Consider the following 19,630-nt stretch of genomic DNA (forward strand, 5'->3'; position numbering starts at 1 on the left):
TTTTATGACTGTTACTCTAAATTCTTGTTCCGTTATATTGCTTAAATAGTTTTTGATCAAATTATTAGCTGTCGCTACTTCCTGGAGTTCCTTTTGAGGAGAATTCTTCCGTTTTGTCATTTTGAGTAGTCCCTATGGTAGCTCCAAACTGCAGGGCACTTCCCCTGTGCTGTCCAGAGTAACTTGTGTTGGTGGGTGGGGCCGCAATCAGACCCAATGTCTACCCCCAACCCACCACTGGGGCCACAGTCAGACTGGTGTGTACGTTATCTTCCCCTCTCCCAGGGGCAAAACTCACTGTGGAGTGGTGTGGTCCCTATCTGGGCTACTTGCACACTGCCAGGCTTGTGGTGCTGCTTCGATGGTATCTGGCCAAGGACATATTAGCTGGGGTGGATCTGCAAGGTGCACAGGGGTGGGAGGGGCAGGCTTAGCTAGCTTTGCCGATGGTGGTCCCCTGCAGGAGGGTCCCTGCAGCACCGGGAGGGAGGCAGACCTGTCGGAGGGATGGATCCACAGAAGCACAGTGTTAGGTATTTGTGCGTTGCAAGCAAGTTTGGTGACAGGAACTGGTTCCCTTTCAAACTTTGCCTGGGGGATGGGAGAGGGAGATGGTGCTTGCCAGCACCTTTGTTCCCCTGCCAAGCTAAGCTCTGTCTTTCGGGGTTCAACAACTCTCCCTCCCAGTGTCCTATTGCCCTCCCTGCTCTCCAAGTACAGAGCTGTTGACTTTTAACATTCCAGATGTTAAGTCCCGCTGGCTATCAGAACTCACTCCATCTAGCCCCTCCACTTTTGCGAGCCAGACTTCGGGGGCTCTTCCTTGCCTGGTGGGCTGCCCCTCCACCGCCCCGGCTCCCTCCTGCCAGTCCATGTAGCGCGCACTGCCTCTCTGCCCTTCCTACCCTCTTCCGTGGGCCTCTTGTCTACGCTTGGCTCTGGAGAGTCCATTCTGGTAGTCTTCTGGCTGTTTTCTGGGTTATTTAGGCAGATGTGGGTGGAATCTAAGTGATCAGCAGGACGAGGTGAGCCCATCATCCACCTACACCACCATCTTCACAGGTCTCCATAAATGTTTCTTTAAATCATACCGTCTCAGGTTGCGGCAAGATGGCGGCTTAGGAGGACGCTGGGCTCACCGCACGTCCTGCTGATCACTTAGATTCCATCTACACCTGCCTAAATAACCCAGAAAACCGCCAGAGGATTAGCAGAACAGAGTCGCCGGAGCCAAACGCAGACGAGAGGCCCACAGAAGAGGGTAGGAAGGGCGGCGAGGCGGTGCGCGCTCCACGGACTGGCGGGAGGGAGCCGGGGCGGAGGGGCGGCCCGCCGGCCAAGCAGAGCCCCCGAGTCTGGCTTGCAAAAGCGGAGGGGCCGGGCGGACTGTGTTCTGACAGCAAGCACGACTTAGCGTCTGGGAGGTCATAAGTTAACAGCTCTGCTCGGAAAGCGGGAAGGCTGGAGGACAAAGGGAGGGAGAGCTGCTGAGCCCCCTGACAACAGAGCTCAGTTTGGTGGGGAACAAAGGCGCTCACCAGCGCCATCTCCCCCGCCCATCCCCCAGCCGAAATCCCAAAGGGAACCGGTTCCTGCCAGGGAACTTGCTCGCTCCGCGCAAACACCCAACTCTGCGCTTCTGTGGAGCCAAACCTCCGGCAGCAGATCTGACTCCCTCCCGCTGCCACAGGGCCCCTCCTGAAGTGGATCACCTAAGGAGAAGCGATCTAAGCCTGCCCCTCCTGCCCCCGAGCACCTTGCCTACCCACCCCAGCTAATACGCCAGATCCCCAGCATCACAAGCCTGGCAGGGTGCAAGTAGCCCAGATGAGCCACACCACCCCACAGTGAATCCCGCCCCTAGGAGAGGGGAAGAGAAGGCACACACCAGTCTGTCTGTGGCCCCAGCGGTGGGCTGGGGGCAGACATCAGGTCTGACTGCGGCCCCGCCCACCAACTCCAGTTATACACCACAGCACAGGGGAAGTGCCCTGCAGGTCCTCACCACGCCAGGGACTATCCAAAATGACCAAGCGGAAGAATTCCCCTCAGAAGAATCTCCAGGAAATAACAACAGCTAATGAGCTGATCAAAAAGGATTTAAATAATATAACAGAAAGTGAATTTAGAATAATAGTCATAAAATTAATCGCTGGGCTTGAAAACAGTATACAGGACAGCAGAGAATCTCTTGCTACAGAGATCAAGGGACTAAGGAATAGTCACGAGGAGCTGAAAAACGCTTTAAACGAAATGCATAACAAAATGGAAACCACCACAGCTCTGCTTGAGGAGGCAGAGGAGAGAATAGGTGAACTAGAAGATAAAGTTATGGAAAAAGAGGAAGCTGAGAAAAAGAGAGATAAAAAAATCCAGGAGTATGAGGGGAAAATTAGAGAATTAAGTGATACACTAAAAAGAAATAATATACGCATAATTGGTATCCCAGAGGAGGAAGAGAGAGGGAAAGGTGCTGAAGGGGTACTTGAAGAAATCATAGCTGAGAACTTCCCTGAACTGGGGAAGGAAAAAGGCATTGAAATCCAAGAGGCACAGAGAACTCCCTTCAGACGTAACTTGAATCGATCTTCTGCACGACATATCATAGTGAAACTGGCAAAATACAAGGATAAAGAGAAAATTCTGAAAGCAGCAAGGGGTAAACGTGCCCTCACATATAAAGGGAGACCTATAAGACTCGTGACTGATCTCTCTTTTGAAACTTGGCAGGCCAGAAAGAATTGGCACGAGATTTTCAGGGTGCTAGACAGAAAAAATATGCAGCCAAGAATCCTTTATCCAGCAAGTCTGTCATTTAGAATAGAAGGAGAGATAAAGGTCTTCCCAAACAAACAAAAACTGAAGGAATTTGTCACCACTAAACCAGCCCTACAAGGGATCCTAAGGGGGACCCTGTGAGACAAAGTCCCAGAGACATCACTACAAGCATAAAACATACAGACATCACAATGACTCTAAACCCGTATCTTTCTATAATAACACTGAATATAAATGGATTAAATGCGCCAACCAAAAGACATAGGGTATCAGAATGGATAAAAAAACAAGACCCATCTATTTGCTGTCTACAAGAGACTCATTTTAGACCGGAGGACACCTTTAGATTGAGAGTGAGGGGATGGAGAACTATTTATCATGCGACTGGAAGCCAAAAGAAAGCTGGAGTAGCCATACTTATATCAGACAAACTAGACTTTAAATTAAAGGCTGTAACAAGAGATGAAGAAGGACATTATATAATAGTTACAGGGTCTATCCATCAGGAAGAGCTAACAATTATAAATGTCTATGCACCGAATACGGGAGCCCCCAAATATATAAAACAATTACTCATAAACATAAGCAACCTTATTGATAAGAATGTGGTAATTGCAGGGGACTTTAATACACCACTTACAGAAATGGATAGATCATCTAGACACACGGTCAATAAAGAAACAAGGGCCCTGAATGAGACATTGGATCAGATGGACTTGACAGATATATTTAGAACTCTGCATCCCAAAGCAACAGAATATACTTTCTTCTCGAGTGCACAAGGAACATTCTCCAAGATAGATCATATACTGGGTCACAAAACAGCCCTTCATAAGTTTACAAGAATTGAAATTATACCATGCTTACTTTCAGACCACAATGCTATGAAGCTTGAAATCAACCACAGAAAAAAGTCTGGAAAACCTCCAAAAGCATGGAGGTTAAAGAACACCCTACTAACGAATGAGTGGGTCAACCAGGCAATTAGAGAAGAAATTAAAAAATATATGGAAACAAACGAAAATACAACAATCCAAACGCTTTGGGACGCAGCAAAGGCAGTCCTGAGAGGAAAATACATTGCAATCCAGGCCTATCTCAAGAAACAAGAAAAATCCCAAATACAAAATCTAACAGCACACCTAAAGGAACTAGAAGCAGAACAGCAAAGGCAGCCTAAGCCCAGCAGAAGAAGAGAAATAATAAAGATCAGAGCAGAAATAAACAATATAGAAACTAAAAAAACTGTAGAGCAGATCAACGAAACCAAGAGTTGGTTTTTTGAAAAAATAAACAAAATTGACAAACCTCTAGCCAGGCTTCTCAAAAAGAAAAGGGAGATGACCCAAATAGATAAAATCATGAATGAAAATGGAATGATTACAACCAATCCCTCAGAGATACAAACAATTATCAGGGAATACTATGAAAAATTATATGCCAACAAATTGGACAACCTGGAAGAAATGGACAAATTCCTGAACACCCACACTCTTCCAAAACTCAATCAGGAGGAAATAGAAAGCTTGAACAGACCCATAACCAGCGAAGAAATTGAATCGGTTATCAAAAATCTCCCAACAAATAAGAGTCCAGGACCAGATGGCTTCCCAGGAGAGTTCTACCAGACGTTTAAAGCAGAGATAATACCTATCCTTCTCAAGCTATTCCAAGAAATAGAAAGGGAAGGAAAACTTCCAGACTCATTCTATGAAGCCAGTATTACTTTGATTCCTAAACCAGACAGAGACCCAGTAAAAAAAGAGAACTACAGGCCAATATCCCTGATGAATATGGATGCAAAAATTCTCAATAAGATACTAGCAAATCGAATCCAATGGCATATAAAAAGAATTATTCACCATGATCAAGTGGGATTCATTCCTGGGATGCAGGGCTGGTTCAACATTCGCAAATCAATCAACGTGATACATCACATTAACAAAAAAAGAGAGAAGAACCATATGATCCTGTCAATCGATGCAGAAAAGGCCTTCGACAAAATCCAGCACCCTTCCTTAATAAAAACCCTTGAGAAAGTCGGGATAGAAGGAACATACTTAAAGATCATAAAAGCCATTTATGAAAAGCCCACAGCTAACATCATCCTCAACGGGGAAAAACTGAAAGCTTTTTCCCTGAGATCAGGAACACGACAAGGATGCCCACTCTCACCGCTGCTGTTTAACATAGTGCTGGAAGTTCTAGCATCAGCAATCAGACCACAAAAGGAAATCAAAGGCATCAAAATTGGCAAAGATGAAGTCAAGCTTTCGTTTTTTGCAGATGACATGATATTATACATGGAAAATCCGATAGACTCCACCAAAGGTCTGCTAGAACTGATACAGGAATTCAGCAAAGTTGCAGGATACAAAATCAATGTACAGAAATCAGTTGCATTCTTATACACTAACAATGAAGCAACAGAAAGACAAATAAAGAAACTGATCCCATTCACAATTGCACCAAGAAGCATAAAATACCTAGGAATAAATCTAACCAAAGATGTAAAGGATCTGTATGCTGAAAACTATAGAAAGCTTAGGAAGGAAATTGAAGAAGATTTAAAGAAATGGAAAGACATTCCCTGCTCATGGATTGGAAGAATAAATATTGTCAAAATGTCAATACTACCCAAAGCTATCTACACATTCAATGCAATCCCAATCAAAATTGCACCAGCATTCTTCTCGAAACTAGAACAAGCAATCCTAAAATTCATATGGAACCACAAAAGGCCCCGAATAGCCAAAGGAATTTTGAAGAAGAAGACCAAAGCAGGAGGCATCACAATCCCAGACTTTAGCCTCTACTACAAAGCTGTCATCATCAAGACAGCATGGTATTGGCACCAAAACAGACACATAGACCAATGGAATAGACTAGAAACCCCAGAACTAGACCCACAAACGTATGGCCAACTCATCTTTGACAAAGCAGGAAAGAACATCCAATGGAAAAAAGACAGCCTCTTTAACAAATGGTGCTGGGAGAACTGGACAGCAACATGCAGAAGGTTGAAACTAGACCACTTTCTCACACCATTCACAAAAATAAACTCAAAATGGATAAAGGACCTAAATGTGAGACAGGAAACCATCAAAACCTTAGAGGAGAAAGCAGGAAAAGACCTCTCTGACCTCAGCCGTAGCAATCTCTTACTCGACACATCCCCAAAGGCAAGGAAATTAAAAGCAAAAGTGAATTACTGGGACCTTATGAAGATAAAAAGCTTCTGCACAGCAAAGGAAACAACCAACAAAACTAAAAGGCAACCAATGGAATGGGAAAAGATATTCGCAAATAACATATCGGACAAAGGGCTAGTATCCAAAATCTATAAAGAGCTCACCAAACTCCACACCCAAAAAACAAATAACCCAGTGAAGAAATGGGCAGAAAACATGAATAGACACTTCTCTAAAGAAGACATCCGGATGGCCAACAGGCACATGAAAAGATGTTCAGCGTCGCTCCTTATCAGGGAAATACAAATCAAAACCACACTCAGGTATCACCTCACACCAGTCAGAGTGGCCAAAATGAACAAATCAGGAGACTATAGATGCTGGAGAGGATGTGGAGAAATGGGAACCCTCTTGCACTGTTGGTGGGAATGCAAATTGGTGCAGCCGCTCTGGAAAGCAGTGTGGAGGTTCCTCAGAAAATTAAAAATAGACCTACCCTATGACCCAGCAATAGCACTGCTAGGAATTTATCCAAGGGATACAGGAGCACTGATGCATAGGGCCACTTGTACCCCAATGTTCATAGCAGCACTCTCAACAATAGCCAAATTATGGAAAGAGCCTAAATGTCCATCAACTGATGAATGGATAAAGAAATTGTGGTTTATATACACAATGGAATATTACGTGGCAATGAGAAAAAATGAAATATGGCCTTTTGTAGCAACGTGGATGGAACTGGAGAGTGTGATGCTAAGTGAAATAAGCCATACAGAGAAAGACAGATACCATATGGTTTCACTCTTATGTGGATCCTGAGAAACTTAACAGGAACCCATGGGGGAGGGGAAGGACAAAAAAAAAGAGGTTAGAATGGGAGAGAGCCAAAGCATAAGAGACTGTTAAAAACTGAGAACAAACTGAGGGTTGATGAGGGGGTGGGAGGGAGGAGAGGGTGGGTGATGGGTATTGAGGAGGGCACCTTTTGGGATGAGCACTGGGTGTTGTATGGAAACCAATTTGTCAATAAATTTCAGAAAAAAAAAATCATACCGTCTCATTCATCCAAAAGAAGAATTTTGAAAAACAATGTGTATAGAGGAAATAACAAGGTCTCCTTAGCTGCCCTTCTCTCCCCTTCAGTTGGCTGTAGGAAAGGAGGGGGAAGCACAAATGGCCTCCAACAACATTTTGTAGCAAGTAAGACTCAGGTGACCTGAGTCGTACAGCTGGTCCTGCTGTGACCAAGTTGTAGAACATTGGGTGTCACTCTCTCATCTGGCAAATGGTTATTATGATCAACCTGTACTTTATAAGGGCCTTTATTGGATAATCAGATCTTCATATGGGACTTAAAATATCCTGATTTCCAATTTAAAATGGTAATATCTTGTTTTCAAATGACCATATAATTTATTGTTCAACTCCAAACCTTTGAGGATGGAAAGGGGCCTCTGTTAATATTGACAACAGAACACTGGTATCATCTAGGGCTGTCCCACCCCCTCAAGCTGTTTGGTCAATGCAGGTAGTGCAGACCAGAGTATTGCTAGAACTTGGGGGAAAGAGAAGGAATTCTTTGTCTCTAGAGGAAAAGATTGCTTGTCTTTGTGAGATGGAGAATTTTATTCTCCAGTTGAGGCCATTCTGTATGGAAGCCATGTCTATATGAAGGACACCTTAGTGTGTGCAGTGAGAGGTGGGGATTTGCTGCATATAGCGATTTTTCCATCTCTGTCTCTCTCTCTCTCTCTCTCTCTCTCTCACCTCTGCTCTCACAGACTGAGTTAGAACTGCTCTCAAGGCCACAGAATAGATGGATGCATATTCTAATTCCTAATGCCTGCAGGGCAATAACTCAGGCCGATTCCTTCAGCTACAATAACAAGGTTTATTTTATTGCAGTTTGAAGGCTGTTTGGGGCCTTAGTAGGAGAGCTTGTCCCTTGGCTCAAATAGGCTAAACATCTGCTAAGTTCTCCCCCAACTTTCTCTTTAACTTTTCTTTATTATTATTGCCCTCAGGAGGCCACTAAGCAGGAGTTGGTGGGAGGAAGAATGGAAGTGACATTTGTATCATTATTCAGCACATTGAGGCAGCTTATTATCTGGGAACTCATTCCTCTCCACCCCACCCCCTAGGAACTTAATATGCAATAATGTTAACACATTAAGCACATAATGTGAGGCTGCATTAATTAATAGTGTTCTGATCTCCTGCAAACTGTAGTCCAACTGTGCTTCTTTTACTGAGCCCAAATGTGGAGGTAGAGAACATGGTGGTCCAGAGGGTGACTAGGCATATGAGATGCCTAAAAACAACCTCAGTCAGTGTGATGAAGAGGAGATATGAGGAAGTTATTTTCTAGAATTGGGAAGCCTGCCACAGGAAAAAGGAGTGCCTTTGTATTATTGACGATCCAGAAGACAGAATGAAAGCAACATAAAACATAGCTTCCTGACAAGTAGACCTGAGGCCAGCGTATACATATGTAAGGTATTTTAGAAGACGCTGGTTATTGGAGGTGCAGGAGCTTTGCCCTGGGAGAGTGTAGATATGTAAGGAATCTAAACATAGGATCTGTAAATTATGGAGGGACCCAAAGTTACCTGGTTCTCAGCTGGAAACACATTTGAACTATAGCAATTCCTTGTTCCAACTGTTAGGTTACTTTTATCTACATATGTACTCTCAGCCCTGTAGAGTAGTAGTTCATCTTATATACTCAACAGTGATCTCTTTCAAATGTCAAGAACATTTATTTTCATTATAATGGTATTGAATGTTATTGGTTGCCTCCCAAACATCCATTTGCTTCTTCCTGACAGAGATCTAATTTTCCTCAGGTTCTGTCTCTTCTTTATGCAGTTGTGTTGTTCAAGAAAAGCAAAGTCTACCCTCAGTTTCAAAGATGAGGTCCAGTTAAACTGATCATGTGGATCTCTTGTCAGCCATTGGTGTAGGAATATGCATGTGACTCAAGTCTGTCCTGTGAGACTGAAGGAGAAAAAGGTTGGAAGCCTTTGCTAAGATTCTTACTCCTAGGAGAAAGGAGGAGAGTTTGTTTCTCCTCCTTTCTCAGAAAGCAAATGAGGAAGCTTGGTCTCAGTGACGGCTGGCAGCCATCATAAGGTCATGAAAAAATCCAGCCTGAAGAGCATCCGTAGAGACAGGATATGAAGCAGGCATATGAATTGGACCAAGTCAGAAGGACACCTACCTGTGAACTTCCAGGAAGCCAATAAAACTCCTCTGTAAGATAGTTTCGGTTGGATTTGCTTATATCTAAAAGCATTCTGATAACCTAATCCTGAAGGAGTTGACTGGGAACTTCATTCACTACCTGTTCTACTTTTATAGTGGATTAATTTTATATTGACAAAAAAGATAACAAAGTAGTAGAGTTCTCAAAATCCTTACCCATGTTTCCATAATGTTAACATTTTACATAATGGTAGTACAGTTATCAAAATCAGGATATTAGCTGTGATATGCTATTAATAAATATAGACCTTAATTAAATTCCATCACTTGTTTCACTATTTTTCTGTTGTAGGATCTTACCTAAATCCCACATTGCATTTTGTTACAGTTTCTCTGTCGTTTCTTCTAATCTGTAGTAGGACCTTATTCCTTTTTTGTCTTTCAATATCTTCGTATTTTGGGAAAGTGCTGATTAGTTATTTTTCATCATCACTGGTTACAGTTCTTCAGCTCTGATTTTCAAACTGAAGAGTTTTGCCAGTTTTGGTGTACTCACAAATGTAAGTTATTCAGTGTTTTTGGCTTCTTTGGTAGTCGCCTGTCCTGAAAACATTGTCCCTTAAAAGAGAGTGTCAATCAACATTAGTACAAGAGTTCATTTAGGAATACTTTCTAGTTTTATAAACAAAAAGAATGTTGTCTTAATTATTTCTTTTGTCTTATTTTCAACAGTCTTTTGAAATTTTCAGCATTTTTTTGGAGTTGAGGCCATAAAAGTCACATTGTGCAAATACACATAAGATACTATGAGCAAGAAATTGTACTTCTTGTAAAATACTTTGATGGCATGATATAGTGCCTGCTCTCAAGAGAAAGGTAACATTGAGATACATCTTTAGAGGACAGTAAACAGTGGTCCATACATCTTTTAATAGTTGTAGCCAAATGTCTACAGTCTTATTTTAACCAGCATGTGATCTATCTGGGGCAGTTGCTTAGGGAATTAAATGGGAGTCCTGGAGGGGGGAAGTGTGTTCTTAATTCTAGAAAAATGCATAAGAAAAAACAAGTATCTCTTGTATCACCAGAACCAAGGGAGACTTGCCTATCATAGAAGATTTAAGCAGATGAAAATTTTTCCATGTAAATGATCCAAATCTAGCAATTTTGGTGTCTGGTGATTGAGCTCTCAGACTTTCCTTAAGACTATTTGCTAGAATAGTCATCCCCAAACCATTGAAATAAATGTGGAATCAACATTATTATAGTTTTGTAAAGGCCAGGTATTAGTGAAATATACCTTACAATAATGCTGAGCATTCTAATAAAAGTGAACATGCTATTTTCCTAGAAACAGTTGTCACTCTGAAATTCAAAAAATATTGTAGTTACAAAAATTATAATTTGCTCTGAAATAGCTAAAATGTGTGAAGATTAATCTGTAATGCCCTGTAGCCAATGAAGCTGTGTTGGGTTGCTGCCATTGATTAAATGTAGTAGCAGAGCTGGAGCATTTAATCAATCATAAAAGCCACTTTAATGCATTGTATCACTCCAAAGCTGGAGCGATTAGAGCAGTTGCACTGTAGGCCAGAATGCAAAATGTGGAACAAAAAAGAAGACAAAAAGAGTCACTTCTATATTCAGGTCTTCGTGTCTCAAAATGCCCAAAATGGGTAAAGTTTTGTATATGTTATGTGGATCATTTTAAATGCATAGATAGGACAAAACAACCATCATTTGCGATATATTGAGCTATGCCCACACACATGAGCATAAACAAGTGTTAGAAGTTTGAGATAGAAAATAATAAATTTTTGAAGAATAATGAATATTTGATGTGTCACTTCTCTTGAAAATTACTTAATTCCTGCCCAAACGAGAATTTCTTATAACGTTCATGCCATAGCTACAACAAAGAAAGGAAGTTATTGCCAGAGTAAGAAGGAAGGGTGGGAGAGAAAGGGGTAGTGGGGTCAGGGCAGGGAAGAGAAGGAAAAGGAGGAGGAAGAGGAAGAACTGAGAACTATTCTTGGTTTTCAGAATTGATAGAATAAAATAGGCCTGTGAATCGTAATGGGACATGGAATGATCTGGAACCAAGAGAAGTAATGATAACATGGAATTATATGAGAAAATAAAATAGAGAGGGATCATCAGGATGGGTAAATGAAGGTTTTTCATGGTCTATTTTGGGGAAGAATTCTAGTTAGTGCCATAACTATATAGTATGCATCAAGTACAATTATCTACGTAGGTAACATATACATGTATGTGTATATTTCAAAATAAATCTATTTATAGATTCCTTTCATCATCTTTTTAAAGTCTTAAGGAAAAAGAATCACTAAATGTCATGAGACGTTTCTGAAAGCTTGATGCAAATGACATTTGAAGTTGAAACTGTGGATCCTAGAACTTACAGAATAGACAAATAATACTTCTGACGATGGTGTCTTCATACATCATTCCACATTGTTTACTACCAAAATCTTGACTGTTCTGCAGAGCTAATCTGAAGGGGAGTGTGAGTTCTCACAGCTTACATGAGGCCTTTGTATTGCCTTTAGTCTGTGCTCAATATTCCTCGTCTTTTTTTTTTTTTGACTTTAAAACATTTTTTTTAAGTTTTAAAATTTACATCCAAATTAGTTAGCATATAATGAAACAATGATTTCAGGAGTAGATTCCTTAATGCCCCTTACCCACTTAGCCCATCCCCCCTCCTACAACCCCTCCAGCAACCGTGTTTGTTCTCCATATTTATGAGACTCTTCTGTTTTGCCCCCTCCATGTTTTTATATTATTTTGTTTCCCTTCCCTTATGTTCATATGTTTTGTCTCTTAAAGTCCTCATATGAGCGAAGTCATATGATTTTTGTCTTTCTCTGACTAATTTCACTTAGCATAATACCCTCCAGTTCCATCCATGTAGTTGCAAATGGCAAGATTTCATTCTTTTTGATGGCCGAGTAATACTTCATTGTATATATATGCCACATCTTCTTTATCCATTCATCCATTGATGGACATTTGGGCTCTTTCCATACTTTGGCTATTGCTGATAGTGCTGCTATAAACATGGGGGTGCATGTGTCCTCTTGAAACAGCACACATGTGTCCCATGGATAAATGCCTACTAGTGTAATTGCTGGGTCGTAGGGTAGTTCTATTTTTAGTATTTTGAGGAACCTCCATACTGTTTTCCAGAGTGGCCGCACCAGCTTGCATTCCCACCAACAGTGCAAAAGAGATCCTCTTTCTCCGCCTCTTCCCCAACATCTGTTGTAGCCTGAGGTGTTCATGTTAGCCGTTCTGACAGGTTTAAGGTGGAATCTCATTGTGGTTTTGATTTGTATTTCCCTGATGATGAGTGATGTTGAGCATTTTTTCACGTGTCTGTTGGCCATCTGGATGTATTCTTTGGAGAAGTGTCTATTCATGTCTTTTGCCCATTTCTTCACTGGATTATTCGTTTTTGGGGTGTTGAGTTTAATAAGTTCTTTATAGAGTTTGGATACTAACCCTTTATCTGATATGTCATTTGCAAACATATTCTCCCATTCTGTTGGTTGCCTTTTAGTTTTGCTGATTGTTTCCTTCGCTGTGCAGAAGCTTTTGATTTTGATGAGGTCCCAATAGTTCATTTTTGCTTTTGTTTCCCTTGCCTCCAGACACATGTTGAGTAAGAAGTTGTGTGGCCAAGATCAAAGAGGTTTTTGCCTGCTTTCTCCTTGAGGATTTTGATGGCTTCCTGTCTTACATTGAGGTCTTTCATCCATTTTGAGGTTTTTTTTGTGTATGGTGTAAGAAAGTGGTCCAGGTTCATTCTTCATGTCACTGTGCAGTTTTGCCAGCATCACTTGCTGAAGAGACTGTCTTTATTCCATTGGATATTCTTTCCTGCTTTGTCAAAGATTAGTTGGCCATACGTTTGTGGGTCCATTTCTGGGTTCTCTATTCTGATCCATTGATCTGAGTGTCTGTTCTTGTGCCAGTACCATACTGTCTTGATGATTACAGCTTTGTATTATAGCTTGAAGCCTGGGATTGTGATGCCTCCAGCTTTGGTTTTCTTTTTCAAGATTGCTTCGGCTATTCAGAGTCTTTTCTGGTTCCATACAAATTTTAGGATTGTTTGTTCTAGCTCTGTGAAGAAAGCTGGTGTTACTTTGATAGGGATTGCATTGAATATGTAGATTGCTTTGGGTAGTATCGGCATTTTAACATTTTAACAATCTTCCTATTCAGGAGCATGGAATCTTTTTCCATTTTTTTGGTGTCTTCTTCAATTTCTTTCATCAGCTTTCTATAGTTTTCAGTGTATAGATTTTTCACCTCTTTGGTTAGATTTATTCCTAGGTATTTTATGTTTTTTTTTGTGCAACTGTAAATGGGATCAATTCCTTGATTTCTCTTTCTGTTGCTTCATTGTTGGTGTATAGGAATGCAACCGATTTCTGTGCATTGATTTTATATCCTGCAACTTTGCTGAATTCATGGATCAGTTCTAGCAGTTTTTTGGTGGAATCTTTTGGGTTTTCCATATAGAGTATCATGTTGTCTGCGAAGAGTGAAAGTTTTACCTCTTCCTGGCCTATGTGGATGCCTTTTATTTCTTTGGGTTATCTTATTGCAGAGGCTAAGACTTCCAATACTATGTTGAATAACAGTGGTGAGAGTGGACATCTCTGTCTTGTTCCTAGCCTTAGGGGGGAAGCTCTCAGTTTTTCCCCATTGAGGATGATAATAGCGTTGGGTCATTCATATATGGCTTTTATGATCTTGAGGTGTGATCTTTCTATCCCTACTTTCTTGAGGGTTTTTATCAAGAAAGGATGGTGTCTTTTGTCAAATGCTTTCTCTGCATCTATTGAGAGGATCATATGGTTCTTGTCCTTTCTTTTATTGATGTGATAAATCACACTGATTTTTTTGTGGATGTTGAACCAGTCCTGCATCCCAGGTATAAATCCCACTCGGTTGTGGTGAATAATTTTTTAATGTATTGTTGGATCTGGTTGGCTAATATCTTGTTGAGGATTTTTGCATCCATGTTCATCAGAGAAATTGGTCTGTAGTTCTTCTTTTTAGTGGGGTCTCTGTCAGGTTTTGGAATCAAGGTAAAGCTGGCCTCATAAGAGTTTGGAAGTTTTCCTTCCATTTCTATTTTTTGGAACAGCTTCAAGAGAATAGGTGGTAACTCTTCCTTAAACATTTGGTAGAATTCCCCTGGAAAGCCATCTGTCCCTGGACTGTTGTTTTTTTGGCAGATTTTTGATTACTAATTCGATTTCCTTACTTGTTATGGGTCTGTTCAAATTTTCTATTTCTTCCTGTTTCAGTTTTGGTAGTTTATATATTTCTAGGAATTTGTCCATTTCTTCCATATTGCCCATTTTATTGGCATATAATTGCTCATAATATTCTCTTATTGTTCGTATTTCTGTTGTATTGGTTGTGATCTCTCCTCTTTCATTCATGATTGTATTTATTTGGGTCCTTTCCTTTTTCTTCTTGAGCAAACTGGCTAGTAGTTTATCAATTTTGTTAATTCTTTCAAAGAACCAGCTTCTGGTTTCATTGATCTGTTTTTTTTTTTTTTGTTTGTTTGTTTGTTTTGGTTTCAATAGCATTAATTTCTCCTCTAATCTTTATTATTTTCTGTATTCTGCTGTTTTGGGGTTTTATTTGATTTTCTTTTTCCTGCTCCTTAAAGCGTTAGGTTAGGTTGTGTATCTGAGATCTTTCTTCCTTCTTTAGGAAGGCCTGGATTGCTATATACTTTCCTCTTATGACCACCTTTGCTGCATCCCAGAGGTTATGGGTTGTGGTGTTATCATTTTCATTGACTTCCATATACTTTTTAATTTCTTCTTTAACTGCTTGGTTAACACATTCATTCTTTGGTAGGATGTTCTTCAGTCTCCAAGTATTTGTTACCTCATTGTTCCCCTTCTTGCTCACCTTGTAGCCTTAATGGTTTGGGATATAGTTCTTGAGTATATCTTTAAAAAATCAAGTTGTAGTTCTTGATTATTTTTAAAAACCACTTTGAAGTATGGTTGACATCAACAAAAGTCTGCCTATTGTAGACAATTTGATGACGTTGGATATACATACACTTTTGTGAAACCGTCATCACAGTCTCTACCATCAACATACCCATCACTTCCAACAGTTTTTTTTTTCTCATAGATGTTAGTTGTGATTGCACAGTGATAGTCCTACAATAAGCACCTTTTAAATGCTTTTAAATAGTCCATCTGGTTTGGAGTTTTGAGCATGATGATGAAGACCACTGTCTTTAAGGAATTCATAATATTGAGAAGGCAGTGTTAGTACATGTGACATCGCATGATGTGAATAGTTTGTGTAAGAGAGCATGTATGTGTAAATTGTGGGACAAAATTACTGTAGGAGCTAAGAGAAGTTTAAAGGAAAATACGGTCAGCAAGACCTGAAGTGGTCAGGGAGAACTTCAGGTGAGATTAAACTTGGGCCCTCATAATGGATTTGATTAATTGAAATAAATGGAAAGTTTGAGAGAATTCATAGAGGCATCATGAGCTAAAGAAGCTACCTAAAGTTTCCTGTGAAACAACAGTGGACAGAGATTTTTAGGGGTGATCAGAAACATTAGAGAAGACAATGCCTTGAGTGTATTGCCTCAGAGGCCACCCTGTGTTGAAAAAGTTTCAAGATGAGTATTCATGGTATAGTGTCTGTTAACGCATTTTAGTTAATGACACAGGGTAACAATGCTAAGGAAAAATCACAAGAAAATGGGGCCAGGGAAAGAGTTTGTTTTAAAAAAAACAAACTAAAAGGTTTGGTTCTGAAGGCGCAGAGTGTTTGAGGCAGTGTGGGAGGTCATGGGGTTGGCATGGAGAAGGATTCAGGATATTGGAAGACTATTGTCCCTTAGTACTTTATAAAAGGTTCTGGATGACTGTATTTCTTTCAGTTTCTATTCTGTTTTTCTCTTTTATGATTAGAACCTCTACATTTCAGCCAGATATATGGCTGCCCAAAATAAACACTAAAATTTCCAGACTTGCTTGTAGTTAAGTGCAGCAATTTGTCTAAGACTTGGCCAGTGGGATATGAGCAGATTCATGCATTGAATTTCTAGGCCATGCCCTTAAAAGAGAGTGGGTATGACCTCTATATTCTCTTGTTCCTCTTTTTTTGTGGGCTGGAGTATGGATCTGATGAGGAGCTCTCTCAGACTTCAGGGACAAGGTAGCACCCTAAAAAGGGTAGAACCATAAGATGGAAGGAATCTGGGTCTCTACTTCCGTGGTGTCACTGTGCCAGGCATGGACTAACAAACTTGTCTTTAAGAGGGAAATGTGCTACTTTTTGGTTTAAGCCACTATATTTTGGGGGGTGTATTTTACATTGTGATTGTTGTTAAGACGTTCACATTTTGGTGTATGCTTCCTAAGATGTACTGATTACTTGAGTAAATTAGGGAAAGGTGTTCCAGTGTACATGCATATAGCATGTGATCTGATCACATTTTCTTGTGAAGAATTTGGTTTTGTTCTTGGCTTCAGGCATAATTCACTCTGTAGGAAAGATGGCAGCTTCACGATCCCATCTATATGTTTCCCTTCTTCATTCATGTTGATAGTGGAGTAAGGTACCACAAATATATGGCTTGCTATTTCAGTGTTTTGCGTCACTATTGTAGTTAAATTAGAGGAATAGAGTTGCTTATTTTATATTCCTGAGTTTGGAAGTTCTTTTGAAATTGGGTGTTAAAACATTGAGGCCTATAACTTCATTACAAGGGTTATGGTGTTTCTACTTTGAACTTTCAAAAGACCCAGAAGGAGTAATCATTTGCTAGCAGCTGTTGTGCGGGGTCATTCATGTTAGCCAGCTTATCACAGCTGGTGACACAGAGGCTTGTTCTCTGTTGGGTTTCATAATTTCACTTCTCTGACTTCATTAACACCAAATAATTGATGAATGTGGCCTTTAAAAAGTGCAGGGGGTGAGGTCAGAGAAGTTCCGGGCTGCACAATGTTCTTGAGGGAACAAATATTTTTCAAAAGCTCAGTGTTCACTCCTGCTTTGTTTTCCTCTGCTTCTCCCACCCTCTGATTCTGAAGTCCTATCTGATGGAGGCCAAAGATTAGCAACCTTGTAACAGTGTCCTTCCAGGTCTGCAGGGATAGGTTTCAAAACAGCCTTAGACTCTGAAGGAGAGAAGTGTGGTCTCAGTCAGGTCATAAAACCACAGCCTCTGAGCAAATCAGGAGTGGAAAATGTCTGAGAGGGCAATTCCTGGGTCACCAAACATTATCGGAAGCAAGAGCAATGGATATAAAAAATAGTTTAATATTAACAAATCCAAAATTCCCAGGGAAAACATTTTTCTTCTCCACTTCTTTCACTGAGCTAATAAATGCACTTTTGCTTCTGTTTATTCCCTCATATTTTTTCCTTTTCTATCTTTGATTCCTTCTTCCTTTTGCTGAAGAAATTAGCACTTGCAAGGTTATGCAGGGCTAATAGGGTGTGAGAAATGCAGTTTTAGTAACCCTAGAACCCCTCTGGGTAGAAGAAGTAGATACATGTGTTTGGGGAACCACCGTTAGCGTCCCTGTTCATTCTCTGCACCAGCAAGGTGCCCAGCAAAGATTCAGTGACCTGCAAGTATATCAAGCAGATCTCCTAATTTATGTCTGTGGGATTTACAAACTTCACTGTAATGTATTTGGAAAATTTTGCATCCTTTCGACAAGATGTATTGAATCTCTAGCCCTGGGTTGTGATTGATCCCAATGCTGGGGTAATACATTAGAGAGTCACACTGATCTGACAGGCCTTTATTATGGTTTTGAAAAGGCATGTATCCTGGGTGAAAATCCTCAAAGGTCATTCCTAGGAAAAAAATTTTAGGATTTGTAATGGGTGTGAAACGGAGAGATGTTTCCATTCACCATGTGGGCAATGCTGAATGTATGGTGTTGGTTTCAGCAGTCTTCATCAGGTGTGGGTTATCTGTTTGGAGAGAGCTGCCCTAATACAAGGTCATGACAATCATTCCCAAGTAGGAGACATTGATTTTCTTAAACCTGTTCTACAGCTTTAGAGTGCCTGCAACCTGGGCCGTTTACTCCAAATAAATATCCTTGGAACCAAGAGGATCCCAGAGGACTGTGGTTATGCCATATCATCATAGGCATCCTTTTGAAAAATTGGAAAGTCAGTAAAATGTAAACTTTGCCTGCCGTTCCACCCAAATTCCTTCCCCAAGTTTCTATCTGATGTTTCAATCTTAAAAATCTTTGCAAAGGATACCGGTAATAACACAATTTGTGACTGCTAACAGGGGTTTAATCAATGTCTTGAGGATTAAAAGCTCCAAACCTCAAAGGAATAAAACTGTAATGATTGAATGGAAGCCTATTTGGTTAATGTTTTGGGAGAGAAACTAGGACGCGGGCCCCATAAATCAAATTGTTTGACAGGCTTACATCCAGTGAGGCTGACCCGTTTCCTCCCCTGGGGTAAAGAAAACAAAACACTGATAGCAGATCAAGAGTTACCAGCTGCATGCAAGGACATTATATGTATTAAAATATTCTAGGGATTTTAGGGGTGCCTGAGCTGCATGCAAGGACATTATATGTATTAAAATATTCTAGGGATTTTAGGGGCGCCTGAGGGGCTCAGTTGGTTGAGCATCTGATTTCAGCTCAGGTCATGATCTTGAGGTTTGTGAGTTCAAGGCCCCTTGGTGCTTTGTGCTGACAGCTCAGAGCCTGGAGCCTGCTTCGGCTTCTGTGTGTCTGTCTCTGTCTGACTGTCTCTCTCTCTCTCAAAAATAAATATTAAAAAAATATAAATTTATTTTAGGGTAGCTGTCCTAGGTCCTTTCTCAGACTTGCTGAGTCACCTTGGAAATAGTATTTCCTCATTGGTTGAAAGAGGAAGTTAGAGTAAATGATTTTATTTTGCAGCTTGAAGGTGATTTCTTTGATCTCAGGCTCCCATGGCACAGGGAATGCAGGGAAGGAATGAGGATGGGTGTAAATGTGGAAGCCCTGGTGAACTTGACTCAGCATAAGCCTGTCTTTATTAAAGAAAAAGGTGTTTTAACTTGAAGGCAGTTACAAGGAGATGTTGCCTACAAGATGCCGGATGGATGACATTCCCACTCACTGCTTTGGCAGAGCTGACTCGAATTTTGCTCTTTGATTACTGTAGTGTGGAACTGCTGCAAGATGTTATTCTTTGCAACAGATGGCTTTCCAGGTATGTGGCAAAATTACCCTATTTTATTTGGCATCAATCAAATTTTAGGAGATTAAGATGAAATGATTTGGAGCAAATAAGATACTCCCCCACCCCCAAATCTGTCAGGTGCAAACTTTTAAAAATAAAGTTGTTGCTGGAAAATAAACTTCTATAAACTCCAAATTGTATCCTCTTACCTT

Source organism: Prionailurus viverrinus, chromosome D3 (genome assembly GCF_022837055.1).
Source record: "Prionailurus viverrinus isolate Anna chromosome D3, UM_Priviv_1.0, whole genome shotgun sequence".
Taxonomy (NCBI): Eukaryota; Metazoa; Chordata; class Mammalia; order Carnivora; family Felidae; genus Prionailurus; species Prionailurus viverrinus.